General features: G+C 40.4%; 1 protein-coding gene across 10 annotated transcripts in view; it reads left to right on the forward strand.

The window, feature by feature from the left end:
• Positions 1-27,577, forward strand: part of Zbtb20 (zinc finger and BTB domain containing 20) — a 262,491-nt gene that overhangs the window by 152,194 nt on the left and 82,720 nt on the right. Inside the window, exon 1 of one of the 10 annotated variants that reach the window (XM_051191499.1) lies at positions 27,331-27,351. The exons of 8 other annotated variants lie outside the window; for them this stretch is intronic. The gene's annotated coding sequence lies outside the window, so the exon portion shown is untranslated. Of the gene's footprint in view, positions 1-27,330; positions 27,352-27,577 lie in introns of those variants that run through there. One more of the 10 variants, XM_051191506.1, reaches the window with a different exon arrangement.

Here is a 27,577-nt window from a genome sequence, read left to right on the forward strand (position 1 = left end):
CATAATTTGAGTTTAGCATTTTGTCTATCAGTGTGCAGAATGGTTTATGCATAATAGGATCTGGATGAAAAAAATGTACAGAATTTCCTTATAAAATCCCATATTGCACCCATTCCTTCCTCACAAACCTCCTTAAATTCTCTCCTGGAGGTTTAGGACAGTGGTAGTCATGGCCAGAGCTGGCTCCAGATACACCATAAAAGACATCAGTGTTGTTCATTGTGGACTCTCAGTGCCACATTATCTTTCAGGTTCCCCATAGACCCTCAACCACTTAGGATGGCTCTTTGCAGCATCCCCAGAAGTGTCTGCTTGTGTTCATGGCTTATGTGATTAATGATCTTGTTATAGCTCTGTCTGTAGCTTGGTCTAGAAACTTTCACTTCAGAGAGCAGGTCAAGATCTCGAATTTAATTTTGGTTGCATCTGTTATAAGCCAATTGTGTATTCATTACATTTATAGATTCCCTCTTTGGCCATATATTTTCATGGCCATTGACAGCACCTGACTCTGCGCTGAATGTCCCTAGATTTTACTTTAGAGACCTGAAAATATAACAGTGAGGCTTGGTGATCACTAGCTGTCATCTTTGGCATTTTCTTCCCTTAATGCTCTAATCGTAGTTAAATTTGAAGAGAAGGCAAGTAGGAAAGTTTTAATTGTTCAAAATATGGCATTGTAATTCTCTGTTAATGAGGTTTATGGTCAATACAGTTTTCTTATACGTTGTTGTTTTTCAAAACATGTAACCATGTATTGTGCAAGGGAAAAAAAACACTAAAAACATAAAAATGATTTTTGTATGTGAATGCTGGTCCTTCAAGGTGTTGGTGAAAAGTGAGAAAATGAAAACAAAGTAGGTAATGTGGACATGTAAAGGCTGGGCTGACGTCAGGGTATGCTCAAGTCAGGAAGAGTGTTGCCTTTTAATCAGCCAGAGTTCCACTTATGTGAGAGTGAGCTGGTATTTGTGAGAGAAACAAGGTCACATTTAGGGGAAGTGGTAATTCAATGAAGGATTTCACTTTGCCAGACTAAAGAAAAAGAAAAAAGTTTTGCAGATTTCTGTGTGTGCACTTGCTGTTCCTGGTGTTCCTGGTGGGTGGCTGAATCATCCTGATGGCATTCAACAGGAACCAGCTGCTGGGAATATTAAAATGCATGCATTTATTCCTCTAGAGAGACAGGAGCATCTGCAGAGCCTTCCTATCTTGATAGTACAGATAATCCCAGGGAGCATCCTCTAGTGGTTTTAACTCTATTCATTTATATATCTTCTCTTCGCCGTTCTCATCGCTGCCCGGAGTCCTAACTAGAGTTATCTGGACTATCTGAGTCCTAACTCCACACCAGGTTGCAGAGTCAGACTGCGAACACGTGACAGAGAACTGCAACCGCAAGGGCAGAGAATGGCACCCCTCTCTGGCCAGCCTGTCTTGTGAAGAGTTCGCATTACTCTAGGTAAAGACAGAAACTCCCCTCTCCCACAGCCTGGCCAGAATATAGGCTTCTCGATTCTCCTTTGTACTTAGGGAGCTTTTGAACCTATTGCTTTCCTTATGTATTTGTTGTTTTAATTTGTTTTGTTATTGTTGGTGGGTTTTGGCTTAGGTTTTGGTTTGGGTTTTTGAGCTAATATCAACAACTGAGGAAAAGGAAGATGCAAAGAGGAGGTCTGCTCTCCATAATCTAAGTCTTTCCCATCTCTAATATTTATGAATAATGTATTGAACTGATGGAAAAAATGTTGAATATGTTCATTATGAATTATATTCATCAGTGTGTTGGCTGGAATATAAAAGAGCAAAGCAGTTGCTATGTAGCTACTTCCTTACAATACGTGCACTAGTACAACAGAGCTCTGTATCCTTTCCTAGTCTACTGTGTGCAATCCCAAATGCACACGCTGCATGTCTGAGCAGTAACTTCAGAGGGGATACCTGATGGAATGGCAACAGCCAAGGTTCAGCCCCATTTGGAGTAGAGTCTGCGTTCTATACAAAAGCAGCTATGGAGAGGGAGGGATTGATAGTGCAGTGTCATTTAAAGGGAGCCACTTCCACATAGCAGGCATTACTCAAATTTGTCATGATTCAGAGACTGTCACAGGTCCTACCATCAGAAAAGAAACTCACAATCCTGATCCTGGATTTTTCAGATTAGCACAAATAACTAATTTGTTGCTATTTGGAAATAAACAAGGAATGATGGAAGAAAATTCAGAATTAAATTTTTATTAGGTGTAGCTTCAAAATTCATTCTATGCTGGTTTTCCTCCATTATTACATTACCTTTAGGGTTTATTTAGGATTTATTAAAATTGTATTTCCTAAGCACTCACTAGAAGTCATTAGTAGACACTAAGCAGAAACAGGCAAGAAATTTGGGGTATTTTTTGTTTTGCTTTGTTTTTTTAATTTAAAAAATCAACAGAAGAGGTAACAGAGAGTTAACATAACATAACTTCAAAATAGCCTACCATCATGCGAGTTGAGCCAAGACACACCATGTAAGGTCAGGGACTGATCAGGCACAGCCCTAATGTCCAGGTGAGGACATTTCCCAGTTAAAACAGTTCCATGGAAAGGTAGGGCACAGCTCTGGCCTTTCCTGGGATCTCAGGAGAACAGTACAACGTATTGATGAGCACAGCCTGCCTCAAAGAAGCCTTTGCTCCCCCCTGAGTCATTTCAGAGCTCTTAGGAAGAGGAGCTGGAATGCATCTCAGGGATCAGCGTCAATGTGGCAGTGACCATTGCCTCAAACAAAGTGTCCTGGCATCATTTATAATTACACATTTTCGAGATGTTCTTTCTTTCCTATGGTCTCTTCAAAGGCTAAAATCTGTAATACCTCATAAAAAAGAAAAAGCAAGCATAAACTTAAGAACAAACACAATTGCCAGTAGTTTATACAGTCTCAGACAGGAAAAAAGAAAGAGGGGAGAAATAAATAGTAAAACATGCTTGCAGGAAAATTACACTGTTCAACATTTTACATCAGGTCAGGAGAAACAAGAATGGTGCTCCAACTCCAGAGCAGCATGACAGAGGCCCCAGTGTGATAGGATTCACCTAGCACTACCCTTCCTGTCCATGCAAGAGTGTATTTGTCAAACAAATAGAACACCATCTATCCTCATCTGCTTCACCAACACACTGCTGGGGCTGATGGTGCACACATACATAAATGTACATATTACAGCTCCCTGTTTGCAGCAGGGAGAATCGTCTTAAAAGAAACGAACCAGGGCTTTGTGTATATATCTGCTGTGAAGGTCAGTCACTCTTTGTAATAAATTTTAAGACCTCCTCTGCTAATTACCTATTGTTAAAACACTTGAAAACAATGAGTGAGCCTCTCTCACCTCAGCAAGAGAAGGCTTTTGAAAATGGGTGTCAGTACAGAGATGCAAACATGTCTCCCTAGACTAAAGAGACCTAATGGCCTTACTGAACACAGAACAAACCCATTGGGCAAAATAGAAGATAAGCTTTGCCAACAAATAGCTTTGAAACTCTTGAACCCTGGATATATTAGTTGATTTAATACCAAAGTCTAACTGTGGCTATAGGAGTAAGCTACTGTTGTGAAATGCTACACCCAAGCATGATGCAGCCTTTGCCTTAATGAACTCTGGGTAGCTGTGATTACTCACAAAAGACCTGCACAAGATTGGAACCATTGTCTTTCCCTCACAGAAGGGAAGAGAGGTTCCCATGGCTGCCCTCCTACCCAGGGGTTGATGGATCATTGATAGTTCCTGGGCACCCCTTCCCCTCCTGAAAATGTATGGACAGTCAACAGTTGTTGGGAGGAAGATATTTTCTTCAGTGAAGTAACCATTTCTCAGTTGCCCATACTGAAAGTAACTCTAAACACATCCATGTACTAGACTTGAGTGGAACCTGTTGTTTCGTTTGTCATTGGTGCCTTGTCTGACATCCGTTCATCTCCCCAGCAAAAGTTCAGATAACATGCTTTAGAAAATGAGACAAAAGCACATACAGAAAGAACAGGAATAGTCATCAGCACCTAACTAACATCTGCCCAAGCTGTAGATCTGCCCCACCAATGGTCAGGTTCAGTGTATGTAAAGCCCACTATGATGGCTGGGAAAGAAGCTGTGTTCAGCATACTTTATGCTACAATTATTCTTTTGTTGTTGATCTTGGTTCCTTAATTCACACACACACACACACACACACACACACACACACACACACACACACACACACCCCTCACACCCCTTTCAGTCCTCACTGGAATGATAATGACCTGAAGATAAAATGTGATTTTTTTTTCAAGTTATGACTGCCACCCTCTAATAGCTTGTCCTCCTGCCTCTTCCAAGATACAGGAAAGAGAAAATAGCTTCCATGGAGAATATAGTCATAGCTCCAACTTAGCATAAGCAGGCTGGGAGCAGGGTTCTCTTATTTCCTCTATTTTTTCCTAACTGAAAGGAGTTATTGTGATAACTCAACTGAACCTGTGTGCACATGCCTAAGACCTGCTCAAGGTAAGGCCAGAAAGAAATCGGGACTTAAATCCAGAAAACCCAGCTCCTTTGTAGTAACTTCTGCCTGTCTCGGTTTGCATTTTTCACAAAAATGTGTGATTCAGTTCCCAGACACTAATGTCCTGGGCACCCTAAGATCATGACAAAGTAGGGATTGGCAGATCCAACAAATAAGCGGAGCCCAGTGTGTTCACAATCGGTCAGATCTGTAGGCAAGATCCCATGTTGTTCTAGTCTCTGTTGGATAACTCATCTGGGGTTCTTACCCTAAGAAAGCAGAGTTACCTGAGAGCTTTGAGAACAATGGTAAATGTTTTGAAGTTTGAATCTTGGTGACAATGGGACTACAATACCTGGGTACAAAATGGTAACTAGAACCAGGGTCAGCTTTATGAGTGTCCAGCCTGTGCTGCTGCATGAGGCCCAATGTGAATGGACTCCATGCCCAACTTAATGCTTCACTGTGGCTGTCTTGAAATTCTTAATAATTTCTAATAAAAGGCCCCACATTTTTCATTTAGCCCTGAACACTACAAATTATGTAGCAGGTCCTGCCTGCCTGGAATTTATCTTTCCTGGCATGCTAACTGAAGGTATCAGTCACATGTCTTCTCTTACTGAAAATGATCCCCTCTTTTGATTCCTCAGAAGCTTATTCCCCTGTTAAACTCTTTGAAGATTTCTCTCCAAGTTATGTGGTTCAAAGAACCCATCTCCCTTCCTTCCTCCAAACACCTCAAGATGACTATAATCAAGGCGCTCTTAGTTTATAATCAAAAACTCTGTAGTTGCCTTAGCCAAGTTGTTTGCTCGCTCGCTCGCTCGCTTGCTTGCTTGCTTGTTTTTGAGGTTTGAGGTATTTGGTTGTTTGTTTTACTACAGGCTAACTCCTGGAGAATTAGTTATATCATGGTAGTAAAGCATTTGTCCTGTATTGTTATTAAAATAGGCATTGGCCATCAGACTGAAAACTTAAAAACTATCTTACATTCAGGTAAGCTTACCTGTGGTGATATATTAACCATCATGCAATCAAATACATCAGTCTTATGAAAATGAATTGATATTCTAGTCCTAACCTTGGGCTGAAGCCCTCCCACTTCCATGCTCCAGCTGGTTCTGTGTCCTCTACCATCCTCATCATTCCTCCGGCCTCCGCAGCCACTAAGCCCCTCATCACTCATTAAAAACAATAATAGTGCTGTAATTACCGGGCTTCTTTCTTTGGCCTAGTGAGAATAACTTGCTGAATGTGAGACAGTAATCGCTGCCTCTACCTTGATATGTGTGGATTATAGAACCATAAGATCTGAGCAGACTGCACAAAGTACAGGAGCCTTTTCACAGTAACAGCCTTCTCTGAATACCCAGGCCTTCTAACTTCCAATCAAGGCTATGTCCCATTCCTCTGGGGAGATAAAAGTGGGTTATCCACATCCTGAAACATAAAGTACACATGCCTGGCTCCTAACCAGTTTCTAAACAGCCATAACTGAGAGAAGAAAATAGCTATCAAAGCTAGGGGCGAAATCCCGCCTCCAGAGAAGCCTTCTATCTCTTCCTATCTCCTATCACTTCCTACCTCCTATTACTTCCTATCTCCTATCACTTCCTGTCTCCTATTACTTCCTATCTCCTATCACTTCCTGTCTATCACTAATAATGCCCACAGATGCTAGAGGACCTGGGGCAGTGCTGACCTAACAAAGCTTGGGTCACTGACTCCAGAGTGAGGGAGAGCTGCTGCTTCTCTCTGTCCATCCCCCTTTTACATTTCCTCCAATAGAAAAGAAGAGAAAACAGGAGGGATCCAACAGAGAGATGCTAGGCCAGGTAGTTTTTTCTAGTTTAAATTATATGAAATTGGGTTTACCTGCCCTTCCCAGAAGTTGGCAATCTTTTTAATGATTGCTTGCTTCCCAACAAGGAACAGCACAACCACACAAACACCGGAAGTCCAAATGCATAGCTGATAGATAATCCATGCTTTCCCCCAGTGAGGTTTTCCTTGGGTCACCAGACCCAGAGAAGCCCCCACTAAAAACTCAAAGAATACTTAAGCCCTTTCTGGTCTTGACCATCCCTGTCACCTTCTCCTTTGCCAACAGAGCCCACGTTTCTGTGTTAATCTGATTCCCTTCTACAACTTCCCTTGTCCCCAAGTTGTGTCTATTCCTTCCCCCAGTTTCAATTTAAAACTTCCTTCCACTGCTGTAATTGTTGGAATTGAAGTGGCCAAAGCATCAAGACATGAGTGGCTTAACCACACGATGGGATGTTTGGGTTTCCAAAGTTCTGCAAATTAAAATGTACTTCACTAACAAGGGGCATCACAAGCATCTTGCCTACAGTAGGTAGTTATTCCTTCTGAGCCAAACTAGACTGCCTAGGCTTAGCAGTTTTCCTCAATGGGAGCAGATGTGCTCACTTCACCTCATTTCACTGTGGACACAGAGGAAGTAAATTCAGAAAAGCAAACTTTTTCCCAGGAAGGGAAAAGGAGAAATTGTAGATAAATAATCAACTCCAGGATGGTTACTGAGGGTCTCTCATGAAAAATAAACCACAATACTACTTGTTGATTTTACATGAAAATAAGTTTGTACTTTAGATAGCCAACCAAGGCCTTAGTAGATAAGGCTATAAGAATAGTGCAAATAAGTTTAAAACCTAAATACATCACCAAGAAGCTGGTCTCCATCGAACTGTAAGCAATTCACCAATTTGAACTCAGTCATTTTGGTGGGGATAGGGACAGGATCCTGTTTACATTTGAGAGTGTAATTGTCTCAGAGGGAATCCAGCTTTTTTTCAAATTTAGCAGTGGAACTGAGTTTGGGGTCTGTGAGCTCCTCAAACCTCCTGTTTTCTCCATAGTTGCAGGCTGTGTGGAGAGGAGGCCAGCCTTCCCTTCTAGTCATTTCTCTCCGCTAGCTGTTGTTCCTACAATTCCAGAGAAAATGTTAGCATGAGATTTAAAGGGAGAATACTGTAGGGCATTAGGGGGACATTAGCAACTATTGAGAAGACATTCTGACCTATTTCTGTAGTTATCAATGTAATAGTATTTGTTGCCAGGAAATGCACCATTGACGGCTGGGGGGTTGGATTGCACTAGCAGCCTGTTCTCAGGGGCCCTCCAGTTACAGGAGGTGGTAATTCTAGTTAATAAAAGGGTGAACTTCAAACACATTTTAACCAAATCAAATTGTAGCAGGAAATATCGTATTACTGATGTTCAGTCCGACTCACAGCTGGTAACATTAGTTGGTCTATAGGCCCAAATTCTGTCTTTTCAGCATTTTCAGATTCATTTCTGGCTGCTAGAGAGTTCCCCAGGCACATTGTTATGGAGGAATAGGAGATTTTTAACTAATGTAAAATCTAGGATAAATGAAAAATTCTTTATTCTCGTTAGACTTTTCATAAGATTGTCAAATAATATGTAACCAAGCCAAACTTCAGGTGGTCGATAGGAAATCTAGAGCCAGGAGTTTAAAAAAAAAAAATTTTTTTTTGGTTGTTTTGTTTTTTTCCATGACATGTTGGCAAATGATAAAAGCGATTCACTCTGCTAACCAGAGATGCTGGGCAGAATTCCCCCAACACTGATTTCATGCCATGAAAAGCACATGGAGTCTGGCCTGGCAAGGCACGGCATGCAGCACAGGCTTTGTGTCCTGTGGCTCATATCTGAATACTAGCTTAGCCCCTACTGGTTCTGTGGCCAAGAAAGGTCACACAACCTGTGAACCTTAGTATTACCACATAGAAAATGGGCACCGTGTCAGACATTCATCATTCAGGAAGAAAAAATAAGGTGACAGAGAGAAATCCACACAAGAAAACAGAGCCAGGCAAGTACTGAAGTGTTTGAAGGTGATGGTAGTTATCCTCTTCCATTTTGCTTTTAAAATTGTAACTTTAAGAGTTATTTTTCCTAATACAACATATATTTTAGTATTATAAAAATACTCCTGCCTACCCTGAACACCAATCAGGTCAAGTCCAGTGAGCTTGGGGTACCTCATCTTAGCCACAGCTAGGCCTGAATTTCCCTTTAGTGGTCAATACTAGGTTCTTGCAGTCAGACCATAGAGAAAATTATACTCAAAGCATGATAACACAATCCCACATTGCATGGAAGTGTAAATTTCCTGGAACCTTTGTGTTTCTTTGCTTGTCCCACTCCACAAAATCGGGATACCTGTCAGACACCTTCTGCCTAAATGCCTACATTTTTTCCCAAACTTTTTCTGTGTACCTGTATTTCCATTTTCACAGAGATTAATTCTGATGTGGTTCTCCTATACTTGTGATGCTTTAAAAGCTTTCCATTGTGGGCAGATTGTCTCAAATACTGTATTTGAGGGTGGAAAAAGAAAATTCTGTCCAAATGTAAGCACCATGGAATCGAGGAAACAGTAGGATTTTTTTTCCCAGTTGCATTCTTTGAGGAGCCAGACAACCTTGAATTCTTTACAAAAGCACACCAGCAATGCCATCCTCCCTTCTCTTACACACACACAGGCACGTGCACACACACTCACAGACACATGCGGAGGGTGGGGTGGAGGCTATTCTTCAAGATGTTAAGAGACAAAATGTTCATAAAGAATTAAAAAATCTAGAAATAAGGTTATTATAATTAAAAAAAAAAAACAGACCTAGAAGCCAGGACATCTGAATTCTGTTTCTTCCTGCCCTTCTTGTTGGGATCTCAGTCTGTTCCACTCCTAAACTCCACTGACATTCCCTCCAGGAAACATGGGTGCTCACCCATTCTCTTAGGGTATATCAGGGGAGAATTCATTTGTTACTATTTTGAAAGATTTTGATACCTGTACCAAGGGCAATTTATGTGGGCAAAGTATTTGCCTCATTTGAAAAGATGAAGACCTGAATTATTCCTCCCATCACTCTTCAATGGGTAAAAGAATGAACTTTTCACACCAGCACAGGAAGAAAACGATGTCATTAGAATGCTAACTTCTCACATGGTATTAATAACTGCATAAATATCTAGACTTGATGCAGACACACTGGTCTTGGCTGGCCTTCAGGTTACATTCACTTTATCCATTCCTGCTTTGGTAAACTTTAACTAGAGAACCACCTACTATGAAAGGTAATTGGGATACCTGTGTACCTCTCCTAAATAGCCCACCATGTGCACTGATGACTATTAGCATAGCTTGATATGGATGCCTTATTTTTTTTTTTTGTGCATTGATCCATTTAGTATGTCTGTCAAAGGGCTGACCCATAAATAGGAGGGTCTACTTCTTCTGGACAGATAAAATACTTATTTATAAGTCACACATGACACTGATTGTATCTGTTCTATGCTAGTGAACATTTCTATCTTATGCTTATAAACATACCTAGCTCTAGCCCCCTAGAATGTATCATTAGAAGTATAAGATAAGGGCTGGAGAGATATAGCTCAGTGGTTAAAAGCACTTGCTGCTGATGCAGAGGACCCAAGTTCAAATCCCAGCACCCATGTCAGACAACTCAAAACTATAACTCCAACTCCAGGGCATCAAGAGCCTCTGCAGGTACACACACATGCATGCAAACACACACACACACACACACACACACTCGCTCCCTCTCCCTTAAAATACTAAAAATGTATCTTTTTTTAAAAAAAGAAGTAAAAGATATGTTGTGAATATTGTGATTTAAATAAATAGAATTACCAGTGGCATGTGAATTTTGAGCAACAAATATCATTTTCTGAAGTCCATAAATGCCTAGCCAAAAGCTAGCCCACAGAGATCATAATTCAATGGTATCTGTAAAGTATACAGATGTTTTGTATTTCTATTTTCTTCCTAATTTATAGCTTAAAGATGTCATTCCTTGCCACTACTACATGCTCGTGTATGTTTTGCTGTGGCTTAGCTATGTTGCTGAAAATAATCTTAAACACCTAGACTCATGCAGTCCCCTGCCTCAGCCACAAAAGTAACTGGAATACAGGCAATGTGCCAAGCATTCTTCCCCAGTCTTCATATTTTCACATGGTATATTTTTTTAAATGAGTGGTTATTGATTTATTAGTTAAAGTAACATAAGAAAGCAAGCATTTTTTTCCATTTCTTCTCATTATTACAGTCATATTGAGTCTCAACTACCTTGTTACCTTCATACTTTGTCTATCTCATAGCACGGAGATCCTAGGATTATAATTTGAACTCAGAAATAGTTTTGAGTTATAACTTGGCCTCCTTCTCAGACTTTCCATAGGGCAGATGTAAAATGACTTTTTCTTAGTGAGATGAGGTGTCTTCTCTTTTTCATAGGACCGTTTTAAAAAAAAATGGATACATAGCTATCTATATAAATAAGCCTTTCAGTTCCTAGAAGAAGAAGAAAACACATTAGACTTATAGCTCTGGTTTAAGGAAGCTTTGGCATCCTTACACAAATAATGTTATACATCCTATGATTTAAACCTACAGGTGAAGGTACAGACACTCTATAGTGCCTGCCATTAACAATGACTCAGTCCAAATGAAGCAGCAGATTTCCATGCAAAAGCGTCCCCTTTGCTCTCCAGACTGACTGAATTCCATCAGCCCAACGTGATCTGAAGCTAGTACCCTGGGTCACAGGAAATGATACAGCAAAGAATTCTATAACAGACACTGTTCTAGTGTATCGTAGGTTCTGTCTCCACAAGCCTGTCTAGCAGCAAGCTAAGAAAGCCAGTCTCTCCTCAGCTAGCATTCTGTTGAGTCATGTTTACTGTCCCTCCTTAAAAAGGTTCCAAAAGCAAATGCAAGAGGTTGCTGAAGGCAGGGACATGTGGTGTACGCACTACTGAAGTGAGAGGCATAGCACGCACCTGCCTTGTGGCTGTGGCGGGCCATCTTGACTGTGCCATGCCACAAGTTAGCATTTTGGATGAGCAATTGCCATTCTGTTGTTTTCTTCTCAACACATGGTGTTCAAAAACAGTTAAAAGAAAACTGTACCCATTTGCTCATCCCAGAAATCTAAAATTTCAAAGATGCATGCCAAACTAATTTTCACATAATATTTTCCAAGCTTTTTTTTTTTTTGCACTGAGAAATGATACTTCACTTTTTGAACTCTCAGTGTCCTGGCCTGGGGTAAATGGGTGTAGTTTCACTTTAAACAGCATTAAATATATCAAAGCCGGATTATATTTGTCACTCACTCTCTCTCTCTCTCTCTCTTTCCCTCTCTCTCTCTCTGTCTCTGTCTCTCTCTCTCTTTTCTAATGGAATGAAAATCCTTCAGGGAGTGTCCCAAATCCACATTAATGTCTTTGAGTGCTAACGTTTCCACTGGGACTTCCTCGTTAGCAAAATACAAGTGTGTGGTTCCCTGTGCTGTCTGTATTAGAGAGAGCCGAACTACATATCCCTCATTCTCCATGGCCTTCAATAGCCCAGGCACCATGGTAGAAGACCAGTTCAGGGTCTGGGTGCTGTTTATACCTTTTAGGCCACTTGTCTCCCTTGTACAGTTTGCCCAAAAATCTTCTGTGAGTGCTAATTCTAACATGCATGAATCTATGGAATGCCAGCCATGAATTTAATCTAAAAGGCTAAGCTGCATATCCAAAAGTCCTGTTTTTATCTCTGTTCTGATGGTGAAAAAATTGTGCAAATACCCAGAGTCATAGAACATGACTGTTGACATTTTTGTCATTGATATTAGGGTATCGGTCAAGTGTACCATTGATTGCTAGAGGGTAACGTGGCTGTTTACTTCACTCCCTTTTTGCCTCTTTAGCAAAGCAATTGAAATGATCTCTCTCCCTCTCTCTCTCTCTCTCCCTCCCTCCCTCCCTCCCTCTCTCTCTGTCTCCTCTCTTTGACAACTCCTGATTATCAAGTATCAGTGCCCTATCATGGTATCATGAGTAGATAATAATTATAAATAGTAGGCTCTAACATACTAATAAAAACTGCTCATTATATTTCATATTCAAATAGACCTTTTACATGCATTTAATTGTGTTCTGGAAATCTGTAGAATTTCTCTGTTGTTGTTTTGTTCTTGTTTTTGTGAGGCAGAGTTATACCTCATACCCAGACTGGACTTCAGCTCACTATTTAGCCTAGGATGGCATTGGATTCACAGCAGTCCTCCTGCCTCAACCTCTCAAGTGATTGGATCACAGGCATACACCTCCACACTTCGCCATGATGGTTCTTGGATAATTGTGAATTGCTGCATCTATGGTGGAAAGGGGGCTGGATGGCTCTTTAGAACTAGCCTCCATTCCCTGTCCAGTTTTCTTTTTTAGCCCACAGAGCCCCAAATGGGATGGCCATCAGAGTTGGAGCCCAAGGTACTACTGTCAAGGCTGCTTCTAAGTACTTTGTTTTTTTTTTTTTTTTTTTTTTTTTTTACCATCTTCTTAAGTTCTTGAACAGTCTGAGAACTACACTCCTTTCTTTGCTTTTTCTGTCCTTTCCTTTCCATCCTTTTCTATCCTTTTCACTTTCTTTTTCTATATCATTTTCAGTTTTTTTTCTTTCCTGCAAGGAATAGATAAAGACATTTGAAATTGTTTGCATGTGTGGAGGGGCTCATGAGAGAGGACAGTCTACCACTAAGCAAGGGATCTGAGGTTGCTTTCGATGACCTCTCTCTGTAGGCCTTTACATGTGGAAGAATACTCAGATGCTTTTCCTTTCTATATTTTGTAAAAGACAAGGTAAGTAGATAAGGTGAAAATGTCAGTCCTGGATAGCACCAGCTGTGTACTCACCTTCAAACGGTCTTGAAACCAAATCCTTATTTACTGGTATTGAATGCAGAATTAACCAGGCCACAGTTTTGTAGGATTGGCACAGGTTTTCTGGTATCGGTTTTGGAGAGTTTTGTTTTGGGTGGTTGTTTGCTTGTTTGTTATGCTTGTCCATAAGCACTGATTACATGAAAATTTTGTGTCAGATAAATTATCCAACAGAATTGAAAAACCTGCCTTTTAAACATGAGTCATTTGAATTTTGTACATAGTTGGGTGGGTCTAATGTTAGTGTGTTCATGCTAACAGGTTTAAATGGTAAAATGGCTGAAAATATGTGTTTATTCTTATGCTAACTTCTGTACTAAATTAGCATTGGGATGGATGCTCGCTTAAAAGATCACCAGTGGTATTTATATTTTTTCTCACCTTTGAGTTTCCTCTTTAGTAGTGGTTGCAAAGAATATAAGTTGTGTAGGTCAAATGTTGATCCAAATGTGAATGACATAAATTACATTTTAGATTGGTGAGTCTAAGCAAAGCACAGTCTCACTGTGCCATAGTTTCTTTACCTGAAGAAAGGGAAGTGATCATCGCTTCTCTGAACGGTCTGTATGATGATGATTAAATGAGGTGGCATATACGTGCCTATGGCACCTGAAACATGGTAGGTACTCATGTGCTGTTCCGTCCTTTTTCCCTCTGAGGGATGGTTGGGGAATGTGGTCATGCCTTTGATCTCAAGTTTACCGCTAGCAATTTTTCTCATTAACTAGATTAAGTTAATGATACTCATTAGGTTTTAGCCACTGAACTTTTGTTTATCACAAGGAAGGCATTGTTCTCTGCCATATACTACAGTATAGCTGGAAGCAGACTGACTTGGAGACTGGCTGCAGTCAGGTCCCTGCTTTGTCCCCAGTCTCCCTCACCTTTACCTGCATTCCCAGGACAGAAGAGTAAAAAAGCAGCAAGAGTCAGAGAGTTCTGTTCTGGGGATTCTTGGGGGGGGGGGGGGCTTTGGATCTGGAATAGGTTCTGAGGCACATCCATGGAACAGCTGAGAGCAATGGCTGTCCTCTAGATTGAGGTAACAGAGACTTCCCAGGTTATTTCCAGTGTCTGAGTCAAATATTAGCAGTTTATACCTTCTCTCCTGAATCAAAAGTAATGATCATGACTGGTATTAATCTAGTGGAAATTGCCTATAGCCATTTGAGGTAGTTATTGTGCAGATGATATAAAACAAATATATTATGAATTCTGATGAGACAGAACAAAATCTGTCTAGTTGTGTGTTTTTGTTTTCATAATGCTTGCACAAGTTGGGGCTCAACAAATGTTTATTGAACGAACAAATTTATTTAGGCAGCAACTCCTGGCCATGATAACAACAACGTTAACTCAGTTTTCAATGTTTACTGCCCCACAATATATTTTACACACATATATACATACCTCTCCATCTCTACATATTTGTGTGTACATGTATGTGTATATATGCTGTTCAAATAAGATATTGTTTAAATACAAGGCCAAAGGGACTCAATTCAACCAGATCTCTGATAACTCCTAATCTGTCTTTGAACTCATTGCTGCTGAGATTGCCAGCTATGTACTTACCTCTCTGACCATTGGCAAGTCCTCTGTTTCCTCATTACAAAATGGCTAAATGATCACCTTCTCTGGAAATCCTTTCAACTCCAGAATCCCATCCATTAGCCCTAGTGAGAAGTGGCATGTGCTTCTAAGAAGTATGCTGTTGTTGAACACAGTGCTACTTTTTCCTTACTGTAAAAATCACAAATTGGCACCACTAAGATGTTAGAAACTTATACAGGTTTATGGTGTGTGGGTGTGTGGGTGTGTGGGTGTGTAAGAAAGAAAGTAATTGTGTGTGTATGTGTGCGAGTGTGTATACATGTGCAGTGCACTCATTTATATATCTGGGTGCATGCAAGATTATATGTAATGACATCAGTTATCTTTGCTATCTCTCCACTTTATTTTTTTTTAGACAGTGTCTTTCACTAAACCTAGAACTAACCCATTATGCTGGCTGGCTAGTGAGCTCCAGGGATCTATTGGTCATTACATTTTTAGCATGGGGTTACAGATGTGCTCCTGCACACATCTTTAACATGAGTGCTGGGGTCCTGAACTCAGGTCTTCAAGCTTATACAGCAAGCTCTTTACTGACTGACTCAAATAACTAAGTTCCAGCTGTGGGTACTTAGTTATTTGTGTATGTAGTAAGGTGCATATGTGTATACATTGTGTACACATGTATGTTCAGGTGTACTCACCTGGGGTTGTATATGTTGAGGTCAAAGGTTATCATGTATCCTTCTCTATTGCACTCCACCTTATTTTATTTATGTTTGTTTACATATTTATGGATTTATGTGTTTATTTGGGGTCACCTGTGCCTAGGTATGAGAATCGCAGAAAACAAATTCCGAGAGTTAGTTATCTCCTTCTACCATGTGGGTCTCAGGGATCAAACTCAGGTCATCAGGCATAGAAACAGGTGCCATCTCTCTGAACATCTTTCTTGCAAATTCCATCTCATTTTTCAAACAAGGTCCCTCAAAATTTTGGCTTGACTAGCTAGCCAGCAACTCCCTGGAGTACTTGTCAGTCTGTATCTGCAAGGCTGAGGTCATAGGTGAATGCCATGGAAAGAAACCGAAACTTGACCAAGTCCCTTGCTCTGGCCTCCACTGAAGCAACACTTCTTTGGTTGAAATGAGGTCCTCGTATAGCTTCTGGACTCAAAGGGGTGTGCTAGATGCTGATGACGGTGCGTTTCAGCCACCTCGCCATGTCCAGGGTCATTCCTTTCTGGTGGCTTGCCTTTTCCCTTTTGATGCCTGCATATTTAATGCTGTATCTGATAGAGCCTGATTGTCTCTGTCATGAAAAGGTTTTTATGTCATTAATATGCTGATTTGGTTCATGAAATAGAGAGTAAACTGCAGTGTGTTTCAGTGCTGGAGTTTCTCCTTTCTGTTCTTTTTACAAGGAGAGAAAGACTCTAAATTGTGCATTTTGGATTATCTTTTTCTCCTTTTACATTTGAATTTGAACATCCTCCATAAAGGAACAGTTCTGGAAGTTTCCATTTCAGCGTGTGCCTTTGGATGTAAATATCCCCCACCCCCATGCAAGATGACTTTATGGCTTTTAGGCATTTCTTCCTTTTGGTTTTTGTGAATATGCTGTGTCCTGGCCCTGACTGCCCTGGGTGGTGCTTTCAGATAATCCAAATAAGCACTCTGTCTCTGTTGCCTTTCCTCTCTCCCAACTGCTCCCCCACATTCCTGAAGAAGAGTCTTAACATTTAATATTTTATGATAAAATTCAATAAACACCCAGGCCCTAGACTCTGATGAGTGCTAAGAGGAAGACTCAGAAAACAAACACCCAGTCTCATTTTGGAGACCACTTTACAGGGTAAAGGGACAGCCCTTGGGGGAAGTCAGTCTCCCACACGTGAATGGAAGAGGAACAGAGGTGTTGCCCTCCTCTGCACCAGGACCTCCTCCTCCCTGGGCTGCAATGCAGTCCTGCTGTTGCTTAATTAATCCATTAAGGTCTACCTTAACCCTAGTCAGTAATGATCGAGGGGCTCACCGGAGCCATCTAGAAGGGGGGAAATTAGATGGATAATGATTTTTGTGCTGATGATGTGTTCTGTCTTTTTATATAGTTGATCCCGTGAGGGGCATATTTCTTTGGTGTATTCCTGGTGATGTTCTCTAGACAGATATATTACAGTGGAATAAATCAGGCTATTAGATATTGCTAGTGTCTAATTCTTAATGTGTAAATCCAGTATTTTAAAATCAAAGCTTGTAAGAAATATTTTTATCAATACAGTGGTAAACAAGGTAGTAAGCTAAGTTTGAGAAATTTTCATTTCAGTATTGTTTTTTCTGCACTCAAATGATATTATGGAATATTTATGTTAACCACCTTATTCTGATTGCTCCCTCCTACCTCAGTCAGTAAACTGTTTAAGAGGATTCCAACTCAACAAGTGTTTACTGGTACCTGAAGTGTGCATAGCAGTTGACAATTCTAAAAATTCAGGAGGCTTAAATTGCTTTATTCAGCTTAAAGTATTAAAACAGGACCAGTTGTTGTTTGTTTTAAACAGTAAGTTGAAATCAAGACTAAAATTGCAGGTCAATAGTTGAATGGTATTCAGAGCCCACTGTATGTCCTCCTACCTTCATAAATTCATAAGCAACTCCAGTATACATTCAAAATGCACTGTGCCTTTTGTAGATGCTGTGTAGAAAGGCAGATGGAGTAGTTCTTACCTTGATTTAGAGAGCTAGCAGTAATCATGGAAATCTCTGAGCACAAGTGCAGTTTGAGTTGTAATTTGAATGAAAGCAAGATGTTCTTCAGTGCATGAGGGAGTATTTCATAGATGTAGGCCCATGTATGAAAAGTTCAGAGATAGAGAGAATAGGCTGTCAGAGGGGAGAAGCCAGAAGGTGGTGGTGACTCACTTACTAAATTGAGGTGAACCCAAGTGGTACCAATTGATGACAGGTCAGAAGAACAAACACGCTTACAGGGAACTTTCAGTATAGGAGTCTAGAATTTACAACTGGGGTAAAGTAGCCTAGAAATCCACTGAAGACAGAATGACAGTAGTCAGACCATGGAGAGTAGGTTTGACATGTGGAGGTATTTCTTCATATCCTAGGTATAGTGTGACCAAAGTCAGCCAAGGATAATAGTGAATTAGGGTATATTTAACTTAAGATTAGTCTGGGAATATTTCTATATTTGATAGCTATATGTAAGTAATATCTTTTCAAATGTGAATCTTTAGCAAAAGATTGGGCCATTGGATGTGACATAGACTATGGTGACACATAATGTAACTAGCAGAGTAATTTAAAAATACAGATGATTCTTAGTGTGTAGAATTTGAGGTGCTAGCAGAACAGCCATTCTGCAAAGGAGGCATTAACCAAGTCAACTTAACCAAGTTAACACACCTGGGCTATGAGAAAAGATGAAGTGAAATGAGTCTTTTGAATGTATGAATCTAAGAAGAGAAAGCCATGGTCCTAAAATGGCACTGTGAGCGACAGACAGCACATTCAGGAGTTACTAAAGGAGACATTGGGGAAATCACCGAAAGAATAATTGGAGCCAAAAATTTAAACTGCAAAAGCCAACAGCAGAGAAAGAATTCATTTTAAGCTTTTTCAGAAGGAAAAGCAAAAAAAAAAAAAAAAAAAAAAAAAAAAAGGAGAGAGGGAGGAAAAGAGGGAGGGAGGGAGGGAAGGCAGTCAGGCAGGCAGATATGCAGGCAGGCTGGTTAGAAAGGGCATTACAGGATCCACTCATCACCACCCAGACTGTAAATGGGAGAAAAGGAAGCCTACAAAAGAGAAATGGTGGTTTGGTCCAAGAAAGTAGAGCAACTTACAGAAAGGCTAGGGTGTGAGGGTGGAGCCTTTGATCATAGCTAAGTGATCCTTCCACTGTGCCTCCCTGCCTCAGTAAAGAACTCCAGAAACGACTCAAGCACATCACAAGTAAAGCAAGGACTGAATCTGAGTAGAAAGGGCTAACACAATCTAGTAGAAATGTTTCTGCCCCCTCTGGTCTCCTTAATGAGGCATTTACCATGCTTGTAGCTATGATTACTTGTCTCTCTGTGCATCTTTTGCTCTCCTGAATCCATTGCTGAGAGCCAGGGAGAAATATTAAAATCCCTACCACTGTGGGCAGGATGATTAGCAGCATAGTAAATGGTCTCAAGTAAGTCAGAGAATCCTTTATTACTTACTGCAATCTGAAGCATGTGTAGAGAACACTCACAAACACAGCTATATAGTTTTGCAACTGTTTTCAACTTAATATCAAGAAAAACGCAAGAGTGCTTGTTGAATGAAAATAATTTAAAGTGCGCCTAGGCTTAGTGGATTTAAAAGGAGAAAGAATGAAACTGGAGCTTCCCTCAGTGTAATCGAAACTGAGAAACTGGTTTGCTTTGGACCTTGACTGCCTTTCTTCAGCACCACAATGCAAGGATTTGGCCAATCTGTGGTCTAGAAAATGTGCCATGCTTTGCTTGCTAACTGTCATTAAATTGGTCCCTTTGCTTCAGGAAGACCTCCTAGGTTTGCCTAGTAAGAGCCGTAAACTTGAGCCCATACTAAACTGTAACCATAAGGTCTTGCAGAGGATGGGAGAGATGCTGTGCAATTGTGCCATGTTGAAGGGGGCTCCCCTGCATAATGTGATCCCTGTCTTTAGGAATAGAGCTTTGCTCCCATGTTAATACATTCTGGAAATTGCTCAAGAGGCAGCTTTGGCATTAGAATAGCAACTTTCAAAGCAGCGAACGTCAGCACTTGTATTTCTCCTTCTTCTTGGCGTGCATTACGTGAAGTTGGAAGGACTAATTGGCTAAATGAAGGGACTCAGTGTGGCAGAGTTGAAATCCTGGCATGTAAATGGAGAGGTGGGGAGAGACTTAGCATGCATATCTATATGGCCTCCCTTTGTGAATTATCATAATAGAAATGGTTCTGCCCCCTCTGTAGTTTCCCTGCGAGATGAGTTGGGGTGTAAAGTGCATGGCACAGAAATTCAGCATGCTTTGTATCTATGATTACTTGTCTCTGTGTGCATCGTTTCCACTCCTAAATTGCATGTTTACCTAAGGTTGCTGAATAATACATTGTTTTAAAAGATGTGTCCCTGAATTAAGGTTTTCATATGACAATTAGAATATAGCTGCATACAGCTGACTGTTTTTAAAAAATCAGCAAATGTCACTTGAAAAAGCAAACAGAGAAATCTCATACTTGTTTCATAGGAGTTAGGTTTGCTTCCTTGACCTCTAGCAAGCATTTAGAAAGCATGATCAATAAGGAGACCAGGCAGTTAATATAGCATTGACTCCCTGTGACAGCAGTCAACAGTCAACGTCGCATATGGGGTGGAGCAATCCTAGCATCCTCAACAGGCTTTTCATGAAAAATATTTCAAGAGAAGCTCCACGGTTCATTCTTTAAGCTTTTGTGAAAAAGCCAGTCTAGACTTCAGTTGGTTCACTGACCCTGCCTTTCAGAAGCACTTGACTTAAATTGTCACAGGTAAATGGGGACCAAGTATATTTCACCAAATTTACAGTGGGACATCACCATGTTTTGTATGGCTTGGCTTCTGAGTTATGCCAGAACATTAAATTCATTACACTCTCAAAACCCTGTTTTCAAATGTTTGATCTGAGTTCCATGTAGGGAGAGTAGGGTACACAACCCCCTCATCTCACAGATGACCGTTCCCAGATTACCTCTCAACATTTGAGGCAAGGAGAGAAAGTTCTTTGACCTTTGTTCTGAACCTTTTCTGCTAATCTTTTCCCATTCTTATGAGTTATGGAGCTTTGAATATCAAGGTTGTTATAAAAAAAAAGGAAGTAAATTTAAGTTATATACCCAATTTTTAAGAAAAATAAAAAACCAGGTCTCATATGTAGGTCTGGCCTGAAATTCACTACGTAGACCAGGATGACCTCAAATTCAAAGATCCACCAGCCTCTGCCTCTCTAGTGTTCTGATTAAAGGCATCTGGCTGCATCATTTTATTTAAAAAAAAAAAAAAAACAGTTTATACTTAGTGACATTTGTGAAAGACAAACCTGATACACTGGAGTAATGGTCCACAGTTAAGGCCTTACAGTCTTACAGTCTATTTACATACCCTGTTAATCACTGATGGAATAATGTGTAGTCACTAGGTACCACTGTATGAAATGTTGGGGTTAAAGTGTTCTGTGGAAGTGTGATGTTAAAAGAGGGACTTAGGGGTTCATCTGCAGGCTAAGTGAACATTAACTGCTTCAATCAAATTGGAGGGTGCTGGATTTGGTTTTAAGATTCAGTTTTTTAAATGCTGCCCTTTGGCCTTTATCATTGTGGGGGTGGACTTGCCTAGAGAATAACATTGGTATGGCTAAGCCACAACAGCCAAATGATAGAAAATGACCTTTCCACATTGGAGTCTATCCAAGGGGGTGAAACACACTTCCTGTTCTGTCATTGGTCAACTGCTCTAAAGGTCAAGGAGACTGACCCAACATATGTAACCCCACTTTCCAGTAGGTTGTGCCATAATTTCATCACTTTCTCAGTAAGTAAATAGGAATGTACAGACATCATTGTCCACAGATAAGAAATGGGAAACACCGAGGCTGTGGAAGGCTTGGGTACCTTGCTTAGCTCCATCTACATAATCAGCAGAAGGGTCCAAAGCAGGGAAGGGTTGGTGATCATGATCAACAAACAGAGTGATTTTCAGGACCAGGCAGAACAAACTGTATTCAATTTAATTTAATGACGATTAATTTTTCTAGGGAAAAAATGCTACACAAATACATGGTTGTTTCATGTTTTCTCTGTAGATTTCTAGAAAGGGAACTGCAGTTGAGGGTAGAATGTTTTTGCTCTTACAATCTTACCAGCTAAATTACCAGAAAATTCATATTCCATGTTAAGCTCACATACAGTAAACAGTATCAGCTAGATATTGTTCATAAAATGAATCATCTTGCTGTGTTCTGTGTTCTTCATACATCAGACTAAAATGCCTTTTGTAAGCTTATAGGTTACTACATAAGGTCCTAGTTCACAGGTCTTTGACACTAGGGAGGTAACAGAAACTATTCCAAAAGGGCCTCTGCCCCCTTTTTTGTCTGAGCCCAGCTGTGAGGTGAGCTTTGTACCCATTGAAATCGCACCTCCCCATCATCAAGACAAGCAGAAAAGTCAGGTCACCTTTTGAGCAGAAGTTTGAGTAGTCTAAGAAAGACCTCTCCCTTCTGGACACTGTTTGTCATGCCTGAGGAAGAAAGAGAGCAGATTCTGAGAGCAGAAAGTCCCCAAAATTTTATCGGCTTGAACAGTCACCAGGACTGGTAAGGGGCTCAGTTTGTGTCTTGCTGTAGAGTAGGCTTCAGCACTCCGTGAATGTACACTAAGATGGGCCAGAAATGAATAAGGGCAGAAGCAGACTGTGTCAACAAGATGATGGACTTTAGAAGAGGGGAGTATTTTCCCTGCGGAACTAGTCTACCAGACTCAAGGAGATTTTAACACACACACACACACACACACACACACACACACACACACACACATACATTATAGCTTTAAAATGACTTTTATGTCTTATTTTTTCCTTCTCCAAGAAATTAGCATTCAGAAAGTTCTTCTTCCGAGCGTGTCCTGATGTGTGTCTAGATCAGGAGTGTGTCTTTATGACTGGGTTATAAACCGTCATAATAGTGAGGGGTTGAAATGGAATGCCTTCAAAGATAACCTAGACCTACTGCAGGCTTGAAACTCTATTAGCCTAGCTATTAAAACCAGGAGGACAAACTGTTTCTTCCCTGGATACAAAAGCTGTTAGGCTACGGCATGACCCAGTACAAAACTTTTCTGAATCTCTCTCCACTTTACAAAACGCCGGCTCATTGCTGCCGTCTGCAGTGAAGCTGTTTACAGCTCTGTGCTAAGTGGAAAGTTCAAATCAATTATTGTCCATTAGAGTTTAGGTATAACTGATGAAATATCCCCAGAGGAGTATTGTAAATGTATCAAGACGTCCTTCCCCATTATAGAAATGGGGACGCATAGTGAATTACTTACCTTCTCTCTTGCCCTTAATGCCTCTGAAAGGCTGCTGGGCAGACAGAGCTCCTCATGTCTTGCTGGGGTTGTGAGTGAGGACTTCACCATTTGGTGAGCATGTGTCCTGAGCTGGCAAAAGTCTATATTTCAGCTTACTTTCTACTCTTGCTAAGCTTTCATCTGGATATAAGAAACTTAAAAAATAAAAGACTGAAAAACCATTAAAATTGATAAAAAGTAAGTTGCCTGGCAATCGAATTCCTTTTGAATGGTTAGTGTCTAGCTAACAGTCAAGTGGGAAAAGCTTTGACTGAGTTTTTAGCAACTGACACTGCTTTTCAGTGCTGGGTGACTGTGCCAAGAACTTTGTTCCTCACACTGGTTCTTTGCCTCTGTCTTCTGCAGGACAGAAAAAGGGAGATGCAGCCACAGCTAAGATGAGGAGTGGGGCTGGCTCCTCAGACTCTGCTATGTAGCTAGCTACAGGACCTAACAGTGATTTTCACCCTGTAAAAGCCAGAACCCGGAGGAAAGCAGAGCTCTGTTTGCAGACTGCTCTAGCAGGACTTGCTTTAGACGTTGTCTTTGCTTATTATCTTGCCTGTTGGTGCCCCCGAGCAATCTCCATGCCCCAGAGGTGCTAAGGCTGAAATGTATGGACTCTTCTTGTCATAAGAAAGCCTGGTTATTTTTCTCTGGAGAGTTGTGATTTTTCAGACAGCAGAGAAGTAATAGAGGAGGGTCAAAGAAACAACATTCTCCTGTGTCAACCATTCTTCCCCCATGTGCACAGGTAGAGGGAGGAACACCTTTTTCTTCAGAGTGAATCCTATTTGGCTCCAGTGGCTGCCCTGTGCAGAGGCAGCAGAGCACAGTTCCTTCTTGACTGCAGACACAATGGGGATCAGATTTGGGTTTAAAATGCAACACTGATTTCTTTGTGTTGAACACCATGGAGAACTCCAAGATGTCTCTCTCTACTGACAGCTCTGTCCTTGGTGCTAAGCAGGAAATGGACTCTGTTTCCTCCTTGTGGCCCTACTGTTTACCCTCAGCTCTCCTGGGGCTTCCAGTCATCTCTCTGTAGAGACACCAGTGACTACACAGAAAATCTGATTAGATGAAAACAGAGCTTCCATAACATTTCTCAAGTCAGATTAGAGAGTATACCTTTTTCTTAGTCAATTGCTGGCTTTAGAGATTTTTTTTTTTTACATTTTTTAAATCCATTGTATATGAGTATGTGCTCATATGTGCAAGTATGTATGAGTGACAGTGCATGTTTGCCATGGTATGCATATGGAAGTCACAGGACAACTTTCAGGAGTCAAGTTTTCTCCTAATATGTATGTTCTTGGGATCAAACTCTGGTTTTCAAGATTGGAGATGGACATCTTTACCCCCTGAGTAATCTTGCTGGTTTCTTTGCAGTGGACCAAAAGTCCTTAGAGTCCACTTTGGATTGCCAAACCATTGCTTCTTTACCAAATCACAGATATGAAAATTGTCACTTGCTCAAAGGGTACTTTCTGGTAAGTGCCCATGGTAGATACCCTCCCCTGAGACTTGCAGCTGCTCACATCACCAGTTTCTAATCAGTCATGACACTTAAAGAGTGAGTCCATTTCTTTGTGCACATTGGTGGAAAGAGCCATTGGTTTACAGCACTCAAGAGGTATAGGACATGTTTCTGTTCATTTGAGTTGTGTTCATTCTGCTTGGTTTATCAGTTATGGGGACAAGGGAAGACCATACAGTTATTTCCACTTGGTATTTTAGGAGACATATTTAACATGTTAAATATGGGAATGAAACTAGTGTCTAAACTGTAAAGGTTCTTGGGGAAAAAATTAATGTGATACAAAGAGACCTGCCTTCCCATCTATCCTGTGTCATAACAAAATGCAAAATGCCTCTGCAGCTCTGTACCTCTCTTTATTGGAGGTGAAGCTTCTGGTTTCTTTACCCGAAAAAACATCCTAACTGTAAAGGCATTGAATATAGGCTAAAGTACCAAATGTTGGTTTGGATTTCTTTTCCTGCCCCATGGCTGAAGAAGCATGTTTAGTTGGCCTTCTCTCCAACCACTGGCGCTGTTCTGAAGCCCATTTGCCTGTTCTTTTCTGAGTAACAGCCAGCACACCCCATAGATTACTGATATGCTTGCTCAGATTGAAGGAGCAGGACTTATTTTCAAGTTTCTTGTAGCCATTATTTGTGTTCCAAATTATCTTCCTGCATCTGTATTAATTTTCTGTTTCCAAAAGTAAGCTCCATGTATTTCAAGGCAGCACAGTTGCTTTTTCACATTTTCCAGGGAACTGGTGTTTTTAATGTCATGTGAGGACAACATTACACAATGGATCTTTGGCAGGGACACACAGAAATGAATACCGTGTGCGAACAAACATTAAATGGCAGTCTTAATTACAGAGTTTGACTCTGTTGTTTTTAATGCCCTTCAATTTTATAATTTGATGGAAAATGCATCAACACAGCTATTTTCTTTCTACCCTAAATGATTAAGGATTGATATACCCCCCAAACTGTAGTAGCTCCTCAGATCAGCTAATCAGGTAGGCCTTACATTTTATCCACTAGAGGGCAGTAGGGATACATAGCCACGCCAACCAATATGTGCAACATATGGTCAGCGTGGAAACATAGTAGCCATAACTTTCATGTGTATGAAAAATTCCCATTGCAGTGTTGCTTCACATATAATTATATTGAAAGTAAACACTAATTCACAGACAGACTACGCATATTTCAACACACTCCTCTGGTGTTTTGTCTATTCTAGTTTAAAATGGCCTGAGTAATGAAATTTCTACTACTTCCCTTGGGAAACTAGATCAAAACCCACTTGTTTTAGATACCTGTTTGTTTTTGTTTTTTTGTTTTTTGTGGGTTTTTTTTGACCATACATTCAAGATCTATTAGTCTTCTTTCAAGTTCATTTAGAACTCTATTGCATACCCCATTTTTCCTTATAGCAAAGCTAGTTCCATCCTGCAAATATATTCACTGAGTACCCATTGTGTGGAAGGTTATCACCTAGTAAGGGTTTGTCCCCAGCTGGCAAGCATTGAATGATGTGAATGATTGAATGGCTCTCAGCTACAGAAGAAGCTCTTCCAAACCAGTCATCACAAAAAGATGTTGACCTAAATTCCAAACTGAATGACATCCATAAAGCTGTCATAGCAGGAAAAGGTTTAGTTGCACTTAGATTTTTGTATCAAATTCAGAGTGTAAGAAATGCATGGTGACATCTAATATCATCTGTAGAACTGTGAGCTCTACAGCTCACTTGGCAGTGAGCTCATGCCAAGGGAAGGACCGGGGTGCTTACCAGTAAAGGTTGATCCTTTTGCAGCGAGGTTAGATTAGCCAGAAGTTTAGAATCTATTGATGAGGCAGAGGATATGGTCTCTGAATCTCACCAACAATGTTCCATCATCTGTTTTTTATCATTGAATCACTGGGATCAGTCCAGTGCTGCTACACACATTGCATGATGGGAAAGTAACCCAAGATCATGAACAGTACTTTGGTTTGCATCACCAGTTTCTTAGCACATTACCTATCTGAGAGGGAGGGTGGGGGGGGGGGAACTCAAACCAAGAAAATTCCTTTAAGGCAAGAACTCATAGTTACATTGAAACTAGAATGTCCTCCCCCCCCCCCTTTCCATTAGAGACAGAGCAAGGGCATTTGCTAGGTTGAATCTTTTTCTCCAGAAGGGTTTCCATGAGGCAGTCAGTCCTGATCTCTGAGGACAATCCCAGGTATACATACATGTATGCAAGCAAGAATGTTCAGCCTCCTAGTGCAGACTGGAACTTTGCACAAGTTCTTGGAATGATATTGGCTTCTCTTGGCTCTTTCATGTCTTAAGCCAATGTAGAACATAATCTATTCTCCAGGGTCTTTGAAATAAAGGCTTTCTTTTGCCAATTAGGAGGGCAAAAAATGTACTTGCACAGGCTGTCTTTTCTTTAGAAAAGAGTAGAGAATGATACAGAATCTTCATGGGAATCTATACAATAGTCCAGATTTTCTATCACAAGCAAAGCTTACATCTGAAATTTGTGTCACCTGTAATGAAATCCATGGAAGTATTTTATATGGAAGTAATTAAGTGCAAATGTACAACAGCCATTTTTATGTTTTTGTTTGTTTCAAAATACCAGAGGTGATTAGGCCATATTATGAACTAATTGCTTACTTAATTTATTTAAGTTGAAATGAGTTCTTGTGTTATGCAGGGCCCAAAACAAGAACTTATTACTCCATTCTGTACACCATTGAAAAGAACAAAACAAGGATGTTAACGCCTTTATTTCATTATGTTACAACACACCAACATTTTGAGCACTGATGAGGACCCAAGTGGTCAAAACATCTGTATTTGGTAAGAAAATAAAATAAATAAATGTTTCCCCCATCATTTACTTCTTCCATTGATGTGCTGAAATTCAAAATGAGTGGCCAAAGGTAATAAAATGGTGTGCCTTTTTTAGTATACTTTCCTATGGAAAGTTTCAACAACTCTTCAAACATATTTGGAAACAGTAAATAAATAACCTACAAAATTCAATATTTTCTTAAATTTGGAAGTAAACCACAGTCATTCCTGA

The sequence above is a fragment of the Phodopus roborovskii genome, unplaced genomic scaffold, assembly GCF_943737965.1.
Source record: "Phodopus roborovskii unplaced genomic scaffold, PHOROB, whole genome shotgun sequence".
Lineage (NCBI taxonomy): Eukaryota > Metazoa > Chordata > Mammalia > Rodentia > Cricetidae > Phodopus > Phodopus roborovskii.